Here is an 18,392-nt window from a genome sequence, read left to right on the forward strand (position 1 = left end):
AAGTTAAGTGACTTGCCCAAGGTCACAAAACAGGTCAGTGGCAGTGGTGAGATTAAAATTGACTCCCAATCTCCTGATCCTTCCATTAGGGCATGCTGCTCAGAACCCGACCCAGAAGAGTCTCAAGAGTGAACAAGGGCTATTTGGCAAAGGGACATACAATCTGAGGATATGTAGGGGTTTTGCATTCTAAGAGATGCCTGGACGTTTCCAAAACCTTGGTCCCACTGAGGTAATTGACTCCTGGGATTCCGCTGGAGATTCTAATGTGATTTCTGGCTCTTGTTTTTTTTTGCAGTGCTTCTGGGTACCCAGGTGCAGAGTACAAGACAGTTTTCCTCGGTGACTTTGATTACTCCCTGTCTGGTAGTGGGGTGTGCTGAAGGAGAGCAAGGAGGAAGACTGGAGGCTGTGATGACTTAGGTCACTGAAAACAAAGACAATCAGGTGGAACTGGCATCTCTTGCATCACTCAAAAATATTCTCATAACTATTCCTCCACACCCACTCCCTCCAACGTGCTGGAGTGAGACCTGTCCCCAGTCAGGCGATACATCAGTGTATCCAGTGAACCCTCTGAGGATTCTGCAATTTCTAAAGACGTGCTCATCTGAACATCTCTGGGTCTGGGTCAGTTTGTCCCTTCATTGAGGAGAAGTTGATAGTTTTCTCTTTGAGATTTAGAGCCATCATCATGAGGATTAGTCTTTTCTTAATGACTCTATTAACTCGGATTCATGGTTTCCAGTTTGGGATGGCAAAATATCCATGCGCTTTGGAGAGAAATTCTCCTAGCAGCTATTACCAAGATGGAGATTTGGTTATTGGAGGACTCCTCTCTCTTTTGATTCACGGTCATTTAGGTGCTAGAAATCAATTCACGATGCAGCCTCTCTTTTCTCTGATCCTATACAGTAAGCATTTGTGTTTTCTATAGTCTAGAATGGGCAGGAAAGGAGTGGGAAGGTGAGGGAGGGCAGTAGGTATTAGTGCTGGGTCACTGCCTTTATCAACGTCAGGGGGGAAGGGTGTAGGGGTAGAGCTAGAGATAGAATATCTGTCAAAATGTTGTCGTTCAGAAACCTCAGAGAGCTTAGATAATTTGTTGGGGTCCGAAGACCATCACAGAACTATACATCCTCTCCCTTTACATTCTGTGCTCCATGAGTCAGGACATACTGCTGTTTTGTATTCTATATGCCTTTCTCTCCTGATTTCTTCCCTGGCTGCATTTCCTCCCAGGGTCATTTTGCATCAGTCACATCCCAGATCGTACCCCACAGCGTTTCCCAACAGGACCCACCTAGGTAGATCCTGGTCCCATTATGGTTTCCCAATCAGAGGTATAGGGATGGTTTTCAACTCACTTTCGGCTTGCCCTCCACCGCTACCAAGGACTTTCTCTTCTCTGCATCTGTTACACTGTTGTTTACAATTTAAAATCCAATGACATGTGCTCCCTCTTCTGTCCTTCCCATTGCAGGTATTTCACCAAACACTACCAGCATCTCCTGGCCCTTGTGTTTGCTGTGGAGGAGATCAACAAGGACCCCATCCACTTACCCAACATTTCTCTGGGCTTCCACCTCTTCAACGTCCACTTCCTTACCTATATTGCCATAGAGAGTTCCGTGGCTTTGCTCTCAGGAAGAACTGCTGCAGTGGTCCCCAACTACATCTGTAAGCAGGAGGAGCAGGAAAGTTGGTGGCTGTTATAGGAGGAATGTCGTTAGCAATATCCATGGCCAGCTCCTGGGTGCTGGGTCTCTACAAGTTCCCACAGGTAAGGGATCCCAACTCAATCTTATTCCCATGGCAATTGAACAGCATTAGGGTACCAGAGTAGAGTTCAGTTTGCTGTGAGGGCTCTTGTCCATATATCAGTTCAATCTTTCTTTCTACAGGACCAGTTGATTCTGTGATTGCATTGAGTTGGAAAATATTTCTTCCATTTGGTTCTATGCTGTACAGAAATGTGCATGACAATCAGTCTGTCCACAGAAATATGCTGCTGTCTCATAATGCTACAGGTTACTTCACTACTTTTAATCGCTACAGGTTACATCAGTGACTATTGATCACTGTGAACATTCATCCGTAATAAATAACTTCAAACTCTGCAGTGACACCAACCTGTAATTTATTTTAGTGTCTGATTCCCCCACTAGAATATAAGGTCTTTGAGGGGAGTGATAATGTCTACTAACTTTATCATACTCGTCCAAGCCCGCAGTACAATGGTCTGCACATAGTAGATGCAAATAAACACTAGTAGTAATAATTTTTATTATGTTCTTACTGAATACAGGACACTGTACTAAGTACTGGGAACCAGCATATGGATATTACCCTTTAAGGAACTCACAGTCTATGGTTAATAATTGTGGTATTTGTTATAAGTGCTTACTTTGTGCCAAGGACTGTATTAAGCTCTGAGCTAGATACGCGATCATCAGATACCACATGGAGCTCACAGTCTAAGTAGAAGAGAGAACATGTATACTGAATTTCCATTTTGTAAATGAGAGACCTGAAGCAGAAAGAAGTGAAGTGACTTGCCCAAGGTCACATAGCAGGCAAGTGGCAGAACTAGGATTAGAACCCAGGTCCTCTGATTCTCAGGCCTGTTCTCTTTCCACTGGGACACACTGCTTCTAATAGATTGATGTGCTCTAGGTGAATATTCATTTTTATTTCACTGCGGAGGTTACAGATATAGGTCGCCCAACATTTCTGTATGATTGCTGATCAGCATCAGAAGATACCCACTCCATGTGATTCAGAGATGGAAATCTCACATCCTGCAGATGGGGAGTTGAGTGGCAGGAGAAAGGTAGCAGGACCAGTGGAGGGGAGTCAAAACCAGGGGGTTAAAATCGGAGATCGGCAGATATTCTGAGTCTGTCAGGGTGTGTTGTGCAAGCCAAGAAAGTGACAGAAATGGATGGGATATGGGATGAGGGTGAGGTGTCTTAGTGGCATAGTGGGAAAAGCAGAATGCAGTGGGTCCCTAGGCGAAGTTACTGATGCAATAAAATTAGACGGCGAGTAGTTGAGTGTGGAGAAGCTCATGGAAACTACAAACTGAGTCTACGGGGTGACAGACAATTTGGGATACTAAGTGTGGGACAAATAGATAATAAAAAAGTTCACAATGGTGGTCTGGCCCCTCATTCCCCAACTTTTCGTTCATTCATTCATTCATTCAATCGTATTTATTGAGCACTTACTGTGTGGAAAGCATTGTAATAAGCACTTGGGAAGTACAAATCGACAACATATAGAGATAGTCCCTATCCAACAACGGGCTCACAGTCTAGAAGGGGGAGACAGACAACAAAACAAAACAAGTAGGCAGGAGTCAATACCATCAGAATAAATGAATGATAGCTATATACACATCATTAATAAAATAGAGTAATAAATATGTACAAATGTTGTGGGGAGGGGAGGAGGGGAGGAGGGGAGGAGGAGGAGAGGATAAAGGGGAGGCTCAGTTTGGGAAGGCCTCCTGGAGGAGGTGAGCTCTCAGTAGGGCTTTGAAGGGAGGAAGTATGCTTGTTGGGTGGATGTGTGGAGGGAGGGCATTCCAGGCCGGAAGTAGGATGTGGGCCAGGGGTCAATGGAGGGAGAGATGAGAACGAGGCACAGTGAGGAGGTTAGCAGAAGAGGAGTGGAGTGTGCGGGCTGGGCTGTAGAAGGAGAGAAATGAGGTGAAGTAAGAGGGGGTGAGGTAATGGAGAGCCTTGAAGCTGAGAGTGAGGCGTTTTTGCTTGATTCGGTGGTTGATAGGCAACCACTGGAGATTTTTGAGGAGGGGAGTGAGATGCCCAGAACGTTTCTGTACAAAGATAATCCGGGCAGCAGAGTGAAGCGAGGAGAGACAGGAGGATGAGACATCAGAAAGGAGACTGATGTAGGAATCCAGTCGGCATAGGATGAGAGATTGAACCAGTGAGGTAGCACTTGGATGGAGAAGAAAGGACGGATCTTGGCGATGTTGTGGAGGTGAGATTGGCAGGTTTTGGTGACGGTTTGGATGTGCGGGGTGAATGAGAGAGCGGAGTCGAGGATGACACTAAGGTTGTGGGCTTGTGAGATGGGAAGGATGGTAGTGTTTGGAACTTGGAACTCCTCCCTCTTCCCATCAGACAGACCACAGTTCTTCTCACGTTCAGATTCTTCCTAACATACGACCTCCTTCAATAAGTCTTCCCCAATTGCTTTGCCAGTACCCTGAGCCATGTTGTCCTTTCAGCCAACTCTAGTACTTACAAATATATATACTACCAACTTCAGCACTGATGTGTACATAGGCCCTTAGTCAGTTCTTGATCAACTTGAGTTGTAAATACTTTCAAATTTGTTTCCCCTATTAGAGTGTGAGCAGAACGTGTACCACTTCATCATTTCATATTTCCCAAGTGCCTAGTGCAATGAGTTGCTCCAGGTAGGTGCTCAATAAATATTGTTACTACTACTATCATCACTACCAACTATGGTGGAAAACTGGAGGGTGGAGGGAATTCAGGGATTGGCCATGAAGATTATCCATATTTGCCCTTCAAAACTCCAGATACCAGTACGACTGTTCCTTCCCAAACCATTTCCCCATACTACCCACTTAGTTGTACCAATCCCTCCAGAGTTCGCCATCTCTCCACTCCTCCCCAAAACCTAATGTCCCAGAGTGGAATGTTAAATGAAGAGGGGAAATAGGGCACAGCTAAGTGAAGAGGATTTTCTCTCAGTCCACCACAAGACATATGTCCCAAACTAATCGTCCCCAACCTCCACCCTGCAAAACCTGAGACTTTCCCTGTCTCCGTGATGAATGGGAAACACTGCCAAACCCTGCCCTCTCTCTGACTTTCCCATCACTGTAGACGGCACTACCATCCTTCCCGTCTCACAAGCCCGCAACCTTGGTGTCATCCTTGACTCCACTCTCTCGTTCACCCCTCACATCCAATCCATCACCAAAACCTGCCGGTCTCACCTCCACAACATCCCCAATATCCGCCCTTTCCTCTCCCTCCAAACTACTACCTTGCTGGTTCAGTCTCTCATCTTATCCTGACTGGATTACTGCATCAGCCCCCACTCTGATCTCCCATACTCCTGTCTCTCCCCACTTTAGTCTATACTTCATGCTGCTGTGGGGATCATCTCTGTGCAGAAATGCTCTGGGCATGTTACTCCCCTCCTCAAATATCTCCAGTGGCTGCCTGTCAACCTACGCATCAAGCAAAAACTCCTCACTCTCGGCTTCAAGGCTCTCCATTACCTCGCCCCCTCCTAGCTCACCTCCCTTCTCTCCTTCTACAGCCCAGCCCGCACCTTCCGCTCCTCTGCCACTAACCACCTCACTGCACCCCGTTCTCGCCTTTCCGGCTGTCGACCCACAGCCCACGTCCTCCCCCTGGCCTGGAATGCCCTCCCTCCACACATCCGCCAAGCCAGCTCTCTTCCTCTCTTCAAAGCCCTACTGAGAGCTCACCTCCTCCAGGAGACCTTCCCAGACTAAGCCCCCCTTTTCCTCTCCTCCTCCCCATCCCCCCCGCCCTACTTACTTCCACTCCCCACAGCACCTGTATATATGTTTGTACAGATTTATTACTCTATTTATTTTACTTGTACATATTTACTATTCTATTTAGTTTTTAGGTCTTTAGTTTTCAGAATGAGCCTGATTCTCGGGGATACATCATCTCCTGCCTCCAGTGAAAGCTAAAATCCTGGACATGTACAGTGACATCGTGGTCCAAGCATGAAGTTCCAGGAAGTCTATTTCCGAAGCACCAGCATGCTTAACACTGACCAAGAGGAGCCAAAGAAGCTCTAGACAAACGGCAGCCATCTGTTTCAGGTAGCTCTAGGTAGCCCTGTCTGTCTCAGGGCCAGAGAGCTGCCTCTGAGTAGTGGGTCATCCTCATGAAGAGGATAAATATGTTCAGTTCTGTTTCTTCCCTGGAGAGATGCCAAACCTCCCTCTGAAGGGAATTCTTTAGAGCAGAAATTGCAAAGGAAAGGATGCTATCTGACTCACCTCGTTTTCTGCTTTTCCAAATCGTGTTGGACATTTCTAGTCAGGAAATTGTTTTGTGGGAGCAAATGCAAATGCAATGAACTTCTCCAGTCTTTAATCAGAATGGGAGAGGCAGTCTTTGGGAAAATGGAACCTCGTTGTATGCCTGTATATGTGTGTCGGTCTTTTCCCTGGTCCACCCCACCGCTTAACCCACTCTGTCTCCATGTAGATCTGCTATGGTCCAGTGGAATCCATTCTCAAGGCTAAAGCTCAGTTCCACTCTCTCTATCATATCTCTGTGATGTCTCCAGATCTGCACTTGGGAATGATCCGTCTCATGAAACATTTTCATTGGGTCTGGATTGGCCTCCTGGTCACCAATGACATTAGAGGGCTGACGTTCACCAAGACCATGACAGAGGAAATAGCCAAGAATGGAATTCGTGTGGCTTACACTGAGAGAATCCAGGAGTACTTTACTAAAAATATAAACACAGTTAGTTCTTATTACGAAAGCATTATTAAATCATCAGCCAATGTGGTTGTTGTCTATGGGGATACTTTCTGTTTATTGCTTTTTGTACTTAATATGATTAGTATTCCTGTTCTTGGTAAAGTTTGGATCACCACCACGGATTGGGATTTTACCACAAATTCCTTAGACGGAGATAACAACTTTTTCCAAAATGCCTTGTCATTTTCAGGCCACAGGAATGAAATTCCGGGTTTCAGTGATTTTGAGCAGACCCTGAACCCTGGGAAATATCCACAGGATGTGTTTCTAGAGTCATTCTGGGGATGGGCATTTAATTGTTCACTTGTAGAAGAGCTGTACAGAATGGCACTGCCGGGAATGTGTAATGAAAATGCCCTTGGCCTTCTGGGACATGAATCTGTCTCCTCAGAGTTACAGTGTGTACAGTGCTGTTTATGCCATAGCTCATGCCCTCCATCAAAACCTCTTGGCTGGGAAGGAGATAGAAATGCTTAGGGATGGACCAAGTCACGTTTCTCGTCCATGGCAGGTAATCCTTCCCTCCTTCCCTGAATTCCAGCTCCCTAAGGAGGCTATGGTCAGCCTGTAGCCATTGGCAATATGAATCCAGTTACTCTAGGTCTTGAGTGTCTTTTGCTTAGGTCCTGGGGTGATATGGCCATCACTGGGGCAGAGGATCATTTACTGAAGACAGATATGTTTAAAGATACTAAAATCCACCTCCTTGCTGGAATCAGTTCCTGACTACACCAGTTAACACCTGTGTTGTCCTTAAAGATCTCCAGCTGGTCTGTTCTGTACCCTTAGCGCCTTGGGCTCAGGTTATGATGGGAACATCAAGGGATGAGCAGATGGTGATGGGCTCCTCAAAAATCTCCAGTGGCTACGAGTCAATCTGCGCATCAGGCAGAAACTCCTCACCCTGGGCTTCAAGGCTCTCCATCACCTCGCCCCTTCCTACCTCACCTCCCTTCTCTCCTTCTACAGCCCAGCCCGCACCCTCTGCTCCTCCACCGCTAATCTCCTCACCGTACCTCGTTCTCGCCTGTCCCGCCATCGACCCCCGGCCCACGTCATCCCCCTGGCCCGGAATGCCCTCCCTCTGCCCATACGCCAAGCTAGCTCTATTCCTCCCTTCAAGGCCCTACTGAGAGCTCACCTCCTCCAGGAGGCCTTCTCAGGCTGAGCCCCTTCCTTCCTCTCCCCCTCGTTCCCCTCTCCATCCCCCCATCTTACCTCCTTCCCTTCCCCACAGCACCTGTATATATGTATATATGTTTGTACGTATTTATTACTCTATTTATTTATTTATTTTACTTGTACATATCTATTCTATTTATTTTATTTCGTTAGTATGTTTGGTTTTGTTCTCTGTCTCCCCCTTTTAGACTGTGAGCCCACTGTTGGGTAGGGACTGTCTCTATATGTTGCCAATTTGTACTTCCCAAGCGCTTAGTACAGTGCTCTGCACATAGTAAGCGCTCAATAAATACGATTTATGATGATGATGATGGGCTGGACTCCAGTCACTGGGATTAATCTCTCCCTCCAGCTCTACCTGCTCCTAAAGAACACTCGATTCCACACCAAAGCTGGTTACCAGGTCGATTTGGATGACCCCAACAAGGTGACAAGTAGATTTGAAATCTTGAACTAACAGATTTTCCAGAATGGCACCACAGCCCATGCCAAAGTGGGAGAATTTAACTCCCTGGCCCCATCTGGAAAGGATTTCAACATCCATGAGGAGGGGATAACGTGGGACAAGCTATTTTCTCAGGTAATGTAGTAGAAGTAGTAGTAGTAGTAGTCCTAGCTGTAATCCTAGTAGTAGTAGTAGCAGCAGCAGTAGGAATATGAATAGTAGTAATATTAGTAGTGAGAAGAGGAGGAGGAAGAGGAGGAGGTGACCGTGGGGAGGTTGGGAGGAGTATTGATTGAGGATCCACTTAGTGCATTGCACTGTATTAGGTACTTGGGAAGTACAGAAGCTTGAAGAGACAGGTTTTCTGCCCACAGGGAGCTAGCATTCGATTGAGGAGGTAAAAGTCAGTTCCACTGTCTCTCAGGACACAGAAAGGAAATGATTCTTCTCTGGCAGCATCCCTGGGTTTTGGTTTGCACTGACGGTTGCACACAAACCAAAGTAACCAACTCCAGCAGAACAAAACCCCAAAAATCAGGTTGTTGAATGTTGTATATTGATTGTTTATAGTTCTGCAGCCTCAGATTCTCTTTATCATTGCACTTGCTTTTTTCACCTTATTATTAGCCTTGTTCTGAAGATGAAAATTACCATGATAACTCAGTCTGTATATGTACTCAGGCCTCAGTCAGCTAGAGGATAGAGGTCAAGGTGTCCTTGTGATAGCACAGTATCTGTCAACAAATAGGAGGGGGCAAGATGATTAGTGTTTTAAAGCCTATGGTAAGAAATTTCTGTACGATGCATAGGTGGATGAGCAACCATTGGAGGTTTTTAATTTGTGGAAACATCATGGACATGGTGTTTGTGTAAAAATGATCCGGGCAGCATGAAGTATGGACTGGAGTGGGGACAGCCAGGAGCCAGGGAGATCAGCAAGGAGGCTGGTATAGTAATCAAGGCTGAATAAGATAAGTGCTTGGATTAACATGATAGCCATATGGATGGAGAGGAAAGAGCAGATTTTAGTGATGTTGTGAAGGTTGAACTGACAGGATTTAGTTACAGATTGAATAAATATGCTGAATGAGAATGATGAGTCAAGGATAGCCCCAGGGCTATAGGTTTGGGACACAGGAAAGATGGTGGTGCTGTCTAGAGTAATAGGAAAGTTAAGGGGGAGGACAGGGTTTGGGTGGAAGATAAGGAGTTCTGTTTTGTACATGTTAAGTTTGAAATGACAACAGGACATCCGACAGGGCAGGACATCGCCTTAAAGGCACGAGCAAATGAAAGACTGCAGATAGGGAGAGAGATGAGGGCTGTAGATGTAGATTTGGGAATCATCTGCATAGAGGTGGTAGTTGAAGCCAGAAGCCATGTGAATGAATCAATTCTCCAAGGGAATGGGTGTAGATGGAGAATACAAAACTGACCTTTGAGGCACACTCACAGTTAGCTGGTGGGATGCAGAGGAGGAGCCCGCAAAAGAGACTGAGAATCAGCAGGCAGAGAGATAGGAGGAGAACCAGGAGAGGTCAGTGTCAGTGAAACTGAGGGTGGATAATGTTTCCAGGGGCTGGCCGATACTGTCAAAGGCAGCCAAGAGGTCAAGTAGGATTAGAATACAGTAGAAGCCGTTTGGATTTGGAAAGTAGGAGATTATTTGTGAACTTTGAGAGGATTATTTCTGAATAGCGAAAGGAAGAGAAGCCAGACTGGAAGAGGCCAAGGAGGGAATTGGAGAAGAGTAATTTGAGGCAGAGGGGAATAGACAAGTCACTTAAGGAGTTTGGAGAGGAATGGTAGGTTGGAGATTAAGTGATAACTGGAAGGAACTGTGGAATCAAGGGAGGGTTTATTTAGGATAAGGGAGACAAGAGCGTGTTTGACAACAGTGGGGAAGAAAGCAAACAGTCGAAGATGGCTGTTAGAGAGAGAGGATGGGAGAGGGCAAATGCTTTGATAAGGTGCAAAGGGTTAGGGTCAGATGCGCAGGTAGAGGGGATGGATTATAAGAGAAGGCAGGAAATCTCCTCTAAAGATACTGCTGGAAAAGATAGGACTCTGACTATAGGATAGGATAGGATATGAGAAGCAACTTGGCTTAGTGGGAAGAGCACGGGCTTGGGAGTCAGAGGATATGGGTTCTAATGCCAGCGCTGCCACTCGTCAGCTTTGTGACTTTGGGCAAGTCACTTCACTTCCCTGTGCCTTAGTTACCTCATCTGTAAAATGGGGATTAAGACTGTGAGCCTCACGTGGGACAACCTGATTACCTTATATCTACCCCAGCGCTTAGAACATTTTTTAGCACATGGTAAGTGCTTAACAAATACCGTCATTATTATTATTATTATCATAGGAGAGTTCAAGAAGGGGCAGGAGAAGGGAGAGACTGGAAAGGAGTAGGGGAGATTTTAGGAAGATCATGCCTGTTACTTTCAATTTTCTCAATAAAGTAGGTAGCCAGGTCATTAGGGGAAAGAGATATGGAGGTTGGGGGGGCAGGGAGGGGTAAAGGGGTTGAGAAGAGAATTAAATGTCTGAAACAATTGGTAAGGAATATGGGGATGGGCATCAATAAGGATGGGCTAAGAATTTTGCTGGGCACAGGAGAGGGCAGAGCTAAAGCACTCAAGGATAAACTTGAAGTGAATAAAATCGACCTGTTACCTAGATTTCTGCCAGCAGCGCTCTGTGGCCCATGCACAAGAGTGAAGGAGGCAGACTGTGCAGGTGATCCAGGACTGTGGGGTAGTGGTAAAAGATCAGCGAAGGAATAGGGGAGCATGTGAGTTCAGTAGAGTGGGTGGTTGAGGGTGTCAATTTGATCATCAAAGGAAGATAGCTTGAGTATTAATTCATTCATTCAATCATATTTATTGAGTGCTTACTGGGTGCAGAGCACTGTACTAAGTGCTTGGAAGGTACAATTCGGCAACAGATAGAGACAATCCCTACCTAACAATGGGCTCACAGTCTAGAAGGGAGGAGACAGCCAACAAAACAAAACAAGTAGACAGGCATCAATAGCATCAAAATAAATAAATGCTTAAGAAAATTGGATGGGGTCAACAGATCGGAGGTCTCTGTGGGGGAATAGGACACGTTGGTCGGGAGGCGAAGTGTAGGAGAGAAGGCAGGTGAGCAGATTGTATTCAGATAGGGAGAATTCAGAGTTAGTGAGGATGGGGCTTGTTCAAAGGCTGGACATTATGAGATAAAGTTTGTGTCCAAGTTCGTGTGTGTGTGTGTGTGTGTGTGTGTTTGTGCTTGCTGACGGTTCCATCTTCACAGCATCATTAAAATCCACTCTTTCCTCTACATTCAAACTGCTATCATGCTAATCCAAGCACTTATCCTATTCCACCTTGATTACTGTACCAATCTCCTTGCTAACCTCCGATCCTCATGTATCTCCCCACTCCAGTACATACTTCACTCTGCTCCCGGATCATTTTTATACAAACGCCTTCAGTCCATGTCTCCCCATTCCTCAAGAACCACCACTGGTTGCCCATCCACCCGTACATCAAACAGAAATTCCTTACCATTTGCTTCAATCACCTTTCCCCCTCCTACCTTATCTCACTATCCTCCTACTACAACTCAGCCAGCACACTTCGCTCCTCTAATGCTAACCTTCTCACTGTTCCTTAGTCCCAACAATCTCACCACTGACCACTCAACAGAATCCTGCCTCTGGCCTGGAACGCTCTTTCTCTTCAAATCCAACAGGAAATTACTCTCCCCCTTTTCAAAGCCTTATTGAAGGCACATGTCCTCCAAGAGGTCTTCGCTGACTAAGCCCTCCTGTCCTCTTCTCCCACTCTCTTCTGTATCCCTCTTTCTCCCTTTAGTCATCCCCCCACCAGCCCCACAGCATTTATGTACATATTTGTAATGTGACATATGCTTTCATTAATGTCTGTCTCCCCCTCTAGACTGTAAGATCGTTGTGTGCAGGGGATGAATCTATTTATTGTTGCATTTTCCTCTCTCAGGTGCTAAATACAGTGCTCTGCATACAGTAAATGCTCAATAAATACAACTGAATGAATTAAGGAATGAATGCCTGGTGAGTGGGTGAGCTGAGGTGGAGCATGAGATCAGTGGAGTTGAGGAGTGATAGAGAGCGTCCAGAGGAAGGGTCATTATGAACATCATCATCATCATCAATCGTATTTATTGAGCGCTTACTATATGCAGAGCACTGTACTAAGCGCTTGGGAAGTACAAATTGGCAACATATACAGCCAGTCCCTACCCAACAGTGGGCTCACAGTCTAAAAGGGGGAGACAGAGAACAAAACCAAGCATACTAACAAAATAAAATAAATAGGATAGATATGTACAAGTAAAATAAATAAATAAATAAATAAATAGAGTAATAAATATGTACAAACATATATACATCAATGCCGATACTGAATTCCCTAAGGACCAATGCACAGATGGAGAAAGAGAGAAGGAATGTGAGAAGGGATCAAATGGTTCAAAAAGTTGGAGGTGGGGTCTCGTGGGGTGAAGATTACTGTGACTAGTATTTGGGGTGGGTGTTACTACCAAGTAACCATCTAATGGAAGAGATAGACATTAAAATAAATTACAGAGTGGGGAAGTAAAAATATAAGAATATGTAGCTATCATAGTGGCAGAAGAGCTTGTTTCTGCACTGAGGGAGACAGAATGATAACTAAGCTACCCGAAGAGATTTACAGATGAAAGTTCAGAACCCACCAAAGATAGCCCTGGAAGCCACGAGCAACCATGTACTCCTTCTGCCTCCCCTGAATTGACAGGTATGGAGGCAGGGGAACCCAGTTAATTCTATATTTTGGGGGATACATAAGTGAGGGTTTCTAATTTGGGTTGGTTCTGTTGTTCTCTTCTTGCAGTGTATCCCCCATTTCCTCTTGCCTGGTTTAGCTTCATTCCTTTCAAAGTCCATCCCAGGAATTGTACAACTGGGCTGGGAGGGGGAGTTATTGGATGAGATGCAAGAATTTATTTTGACCCACAAAGCCTAAGGTCTGTGGAAAATGGTGAAAGAGTGATCTAAGATCTGTCCATTATTGGAATTGACTGTCTCGTGCCCCTTTGTAAGGAGTGTAGTATTGCCCTTTGCAATAAAAGAAAGTTATTGCTTTCTTCTCTTCCCCCATTCTCTTCAGTCTTACAAAGGAAAGCCCGAATCCCTCTGTCCCTTTCCCTCTTCCCTATCCTTGATCAGATCCCTTGCTCCGTGTGCTGTGAAAGCTGTGGGCTGGGATTCAGGAAAACAGCTCTGGAAGGAAAAGCTACCTGCTGCTATGACTGTGTCCCCTGCTCTGAAGGAGAGATCACCAATCAGACAGGTAGGTGTCTGCAGAGACGGTTCATCCTGGTGAAAGAGCCATGGTCAGATCAAAGCTTTCTGGGAGGGCTTTCTGAGAACAGGAAAGCAGTTGGGTTTAGGAGTTGACACTTTAGGATGCCTAGAGTGTAGAACACTTCCACAGTCAACTGAGCACTGGGTTCTCAACCCACTTCAGTTTTCCCTTCCCACCCCGTGCAGCATGATTCAATGGAAAGAACACTGGCTTTGGAGTCAGAGGTCATAGGTTTAAATCCCAGATCTGACAATTGTCGGCTGTGTGAATTTGGGCCAGTCACTTAACTTCTCTGTGCCTCAGTTACCTCATCTGTATAATGGCGATTGACTGTGAGCTCCCCATTTCTTTAGAGAAGCAGTGTGGCTCAGTGGAAAGAGCCCGGGCTTGGGAGTCAGAGGTCATTCGTTCTAATCCCGCCTCTGCCACTTGTCAGCTGTGGGACTTTGGGCAAGTCACTGAATTTCTCTCTGCCTCAGTTACCTCATATGTAAAATGAGGATTAAGATTGTGAGCCCCATGTGGGACAACCTGATTACCTTGTGTCTCCCCCAGCGCTTTATGTTTGTACATATTTATTACTCTATTTATTTTATTTGTACATATTTATTCTATTTATTTTATTTGGTTTATATGTTTTGTTTTGTTACCTGTTTCCCCTTCTGGACTGTGAGCCCGCTGTTGGGTAGGGACCGTCTCCATATGTTGCAAACTTGTACTTCCCAAGCGCTTAGTACAGTGCTCTGCACACAGTAAGCGCTCAATAAATACGATTGAATGAATGAATGAATGAAATGTTTGGCACATAGTAAGTGCTTAACAAATACCATCATCATTTCACCTCTTTTGCTTTCTTCTTACCAGTATTTCTTTTAGTGTCTGTCTTCCCTGCTGGACTGGAAACTCTTTAAGGGAAGGGAGCAGGTCTCATGATTCAATTGTACTTTCCCAAGTGCTTAGTAGAGTGTTCTGCACAGAGTAAGCATTCAGTGGACACCACTCTTTAGTTGATTAACTGACTGATTGATATGGAGTGATGACTGATCAGAAGTTTTCACCCATGCCACCTATAGCAGCCAGCCTATCCATCCAACCTGGGATTCAGTCTCTGACAGAGATACCAGGATAATATTAATAATGATAATAGCATTTGTTAAGCACTTACTATGTGCAAAGCTCTGTTCTAAGCGCTGGAGAGGAAACAATGTGATCAGATTGTCCCACGTGGGGCTCACAGTCTTCATTCCCATTTTACAGATGGGGTCACTGAGGCCCAGAGAAGTTAAGTGACTTCTCTTAACTGTCACACAGCTGACAGTTGGCAAAGCCGGGATTTGAACCCATGACCTCTGACTCCTAAGCCCATGCTCTTTCCATTGAGCCAGGCTGCTTCTCTAATAATGATGGCATTTGTTAAGCGCTTACTATGTGCCAAGCACTGTTCTAAGAACTGGGAGGGGATACAAGGCAATCAGGTTGTCCCACATGGGGCTCCGTCTTAATCCCCATTTTATAGATGAGGCAACTGAGGCACGGAGAAGTTAAGTGACTTGCCCTAAGTCACACAGCTGACAAGTGGTGGAGCCAAGGATGTTTGGAGGTTGTGTGTGTTAGGTGCCCTCCTGGACACCCTTCTTCCTATGTGCCCTCTTGTCAAGTCGGTGTTGGATTGCAGGATGACATTTCTGGTTCTACCTGGATCATTCTTTGCGATTTGGGAAACTTCAAACAGCTCCCCTTTCAGTCTTTGACTCTGTAGACAAAGCAGAACCCATCATTCAGATTGTCCTCTTCATGAAGCCCCTCCCTCCACCTGATTATCCTTGTTGCCCCTTCGTTTTCCCCTTTCCACCTCTACTATGAACTTCTCACACTCAGCGACTGAAACTATCCACCTTATCCCAGGAGTGGCATGAAATCCCATTTATTCTTTTCAGATATGGATCACTGTGTAAGGTGTTCTGAAGATCAATATCCAAATTATCGAAGAGATGAGTGCACCCTGAAAATTTTGACCTTCCTGTCCTATGAGGAGCCTTTGGGAATGGCTCGGTGTTCATAGCTCTTGGTTTATCACTCCTCACTGCTCTGATTTTGGGGATATATATATACGCCACCAGGACACGCCCATAGTGAAAGCTAACAACTGCACTCTCAGTTATACCCTCCTCACAGCCCTGCTGCTGTGCTTCCTGTCCTCCTTGACCTTCATTGGTTGTCCTGGCCTGGTGTACTGTGTCTTGCAACAAATAGTTTTTGGAGTCGTCTTTCCTGTGGCTATTTCTTCCGTGTTGACGAAGACCATCACTGTGGTCTTGGCCTTCAGGGCCACCAAGCTAGGAAGCAGAACGAGGACTTGGTTGGGCCCCAGGGCATCCAGATCCATCGTCCTCGTCTGCTCCCTCGTTCAAGTGGGAATCTGTGTTTTCTGGCTGTGAAGCTCCCCACCGTTCCCCAACGTCGACATGGCATCAGAGCCTGTTCTCATCATTGTCCAGTGCAACGATGGCTCCACATTTGCCTTCTACTGCGTCCTTGGCTACATGGGGTTCCTGGCACTAGTCAGTTTCATTGTGGCCTTCCTGGCCAGGAGGCTACCCGACAGCTTCAACGAGGCCAGGTTAATCACGTTCAGCATTCTGGTGTTCTGCAGCGTCTGGGTCTCCTTCTTACCCACGTACCTGAGCACCAAGGGCAAGGCCATGGTGGTAGTTGAGATTTTCTCCATCCTGGCTTCCAGTGCTGGGCTCCTGGGCTGTATCTTTGGACCCAAAGTCTACATCATCCAACTAAGACCAGACAGGAACACTAAAGGACAGTTACTGGAGCGACAGGGGAATCATGAAATGGGACTTTAGAAGTTGAGATCACCAGGGCCATTTTCAGGTGATAATGTACCTTGAAATGAGAGTTCAAATTTTGATCACTTCCCACAGACAAGTGATGTAATATACTTCACCAAAGTATGCTCTTTCATCATATGGTGATTTCCAACATTAGCTCCCAGATCTATAATGTGCTACCCTTCCCTTCATCTCCCAACCTCGCCCTCATGTATGGCCATGACGGCCTGAGTTAAGCTGAGTCAAGGGCCAATTTCTGTCTCCAGGAGAAGGTTGAGGACAGTAGCTCCAAAAGGCAGAGAGAGAAAGGCAGATCCTTTCACATCTGCCCTCGTTCTCCAAGAGAATCCTCAATGATTCGGATTGGGAACACCAATTCTGAATCAGGCCCTACTCTGGGCCTCTGATCCTGTCCTTTCAGGTTCTGCTCTTTTCCCATTTCCTTCACCACTCTCCTCTGCTGATCCAACACTGTAGCCCACATCCCTCTCCTCTCTGCTGCTTCCTCGGGTTCCCCACTGATCACTGGCCCGGCCCTTGGTCTTCCTTGGTGTCCGCCCGCAACCTTGGTGTCATCCTCGACTCCGCTCTCTCATTCACCCCTCACATCCAAGCCGTCACCAGAACCTGCCGGTCTCAGCTCCGCAACATAGCCAAGATCCGCCCTTTCCTCTCCATCCAAACCGCTACCCTGCTAATTCAAGCTCTCATCCTATCCCGTCTGGACTACTGCACTAGCCTTCTCTCTGATCTCCCATCCTCGTGTCTCTCTCCACTTCAATCCATACTTCATGCTGCTGCCCGGATTATCTTTGTCCAGAAACGCTCTGGACATATCACTCCCCTCCTCAAAAACCTCCAATGGCTACCGATCAATCTGCGCATCAAGCAGAAACTCCTCACCCTGGGCTTCAAGGCTCTCCATCACCTCGCCCCCTCCTACCTCACCTCCCTTCTCTCCTTCTACTGCCCAGCCCGCACCCTCCGCTCCTCCACCACTAATCTCCTCACTGTACCTCGCTCTCGCCTGTCCCGCCATCGACCCCCAGCCCACGTCATCCCCCGGGCCTGGAATGCCCTCCCTCTGCCCATCCGCCAAGCTAGCTCTCTTCCTCCCTTCAAGGCCCTGCTGAGAGCTCACCTCCTCCAGGAGGCCTTCCCAGACTGAGCCCCTTCTTTCCTCTCCCCCTCGTCCCCCTCTCCATCCCCGTCTTACCTCCTTCCCTTCCCCACAGCACCTGCATATATGTATATATGGTTGTACATATTTATTACTCTGTTTATTTATTTATTTATTTATTTTACTTGTACATTTCTATCGTACTTATTTTATTTTGTTGGTATGTTTGGTTCTGTTATCTGTCTCCCCCTTTTAGACTGTGAGCTCACTGTTGGGTAGGGACTGTCTCTATGTGATGCCAATTTGTACTTCCCAAGCGCTTAGTACAGTGCTCTGCACATAGTAAGCGCTCAATAAATACGATTGATTGATTGATTGATTGATTGATTCCTTTCCCGCACCTCCTGACTAGGGTCTGAAAGTAGAGTCCAATCAGCACAGGAACTGGACTCTGGACTCAGCTTCCTGGAGTAGAAGTTGGGGTCTTGACTATCCCTCCCCACCATGGGAGCCTTTAGTAAATTTCCAGAGCAGGCATATCCACGGTCACCCCCCCACCACCACCAACCCAGCTCCACTCCCACCCCATAAATGACCCTAATCTCTCACTTGACATTCTCCCAGCCTCCCCAATTCATTCATCGTATTTATTCAAAAGTACGTATTCATGAATATGCATATTCATTCAATCGCATTTATTGAGCACTTACTGTGTGCAGAACACTGTACCAAACGCTTGGGAAGTACAAATCGGCAACATATGAAGACGGTCCCTATCCAACAACGGGCTCACAGGCTAGAAGATCAGAATCGGCCCCCAGCCCAAGCCCTGATGCTTAACTGCTTATCTGTTGCCTGCTCTCCTTTGCTGGCTATTCTGCT

The 18,392-nt window shown here is 46.3% G+C and overlaps 1 pseudogene; it reads left to right on the forward strand.

Annotated features, from left to right (window-relative positions):
* The first annotated feature begins 1,723 nt into the window (after positions 1-1,723).
* On the forward strand, positions 1,724-16,405 carry LOC119923241 (annotated as a pseudogene).
* The last annotated feature ends 1,987 nt before the right edge of the window (positions 16,406-18,392 follow it).

This window comes from Tachyglossus aculeatus, unplaced genomic scaffold (genome assembly GCF_015852505.1).
Source record: "Tachyglossus aculeatus isolate mTacAcu1 unplaced genomic scaffold, mTacAcu1.pri scaffold_162_arrow_ctg1, whole genome shotgun sequence".
NCBI classification, from domain to species: domain Eukaryota; kingdom Metazoa; phylum Chordata; class Mammalia; order Monotremata; family Tachyglossidae; genus Tachyglossus; species Tachyglossus aculeatus.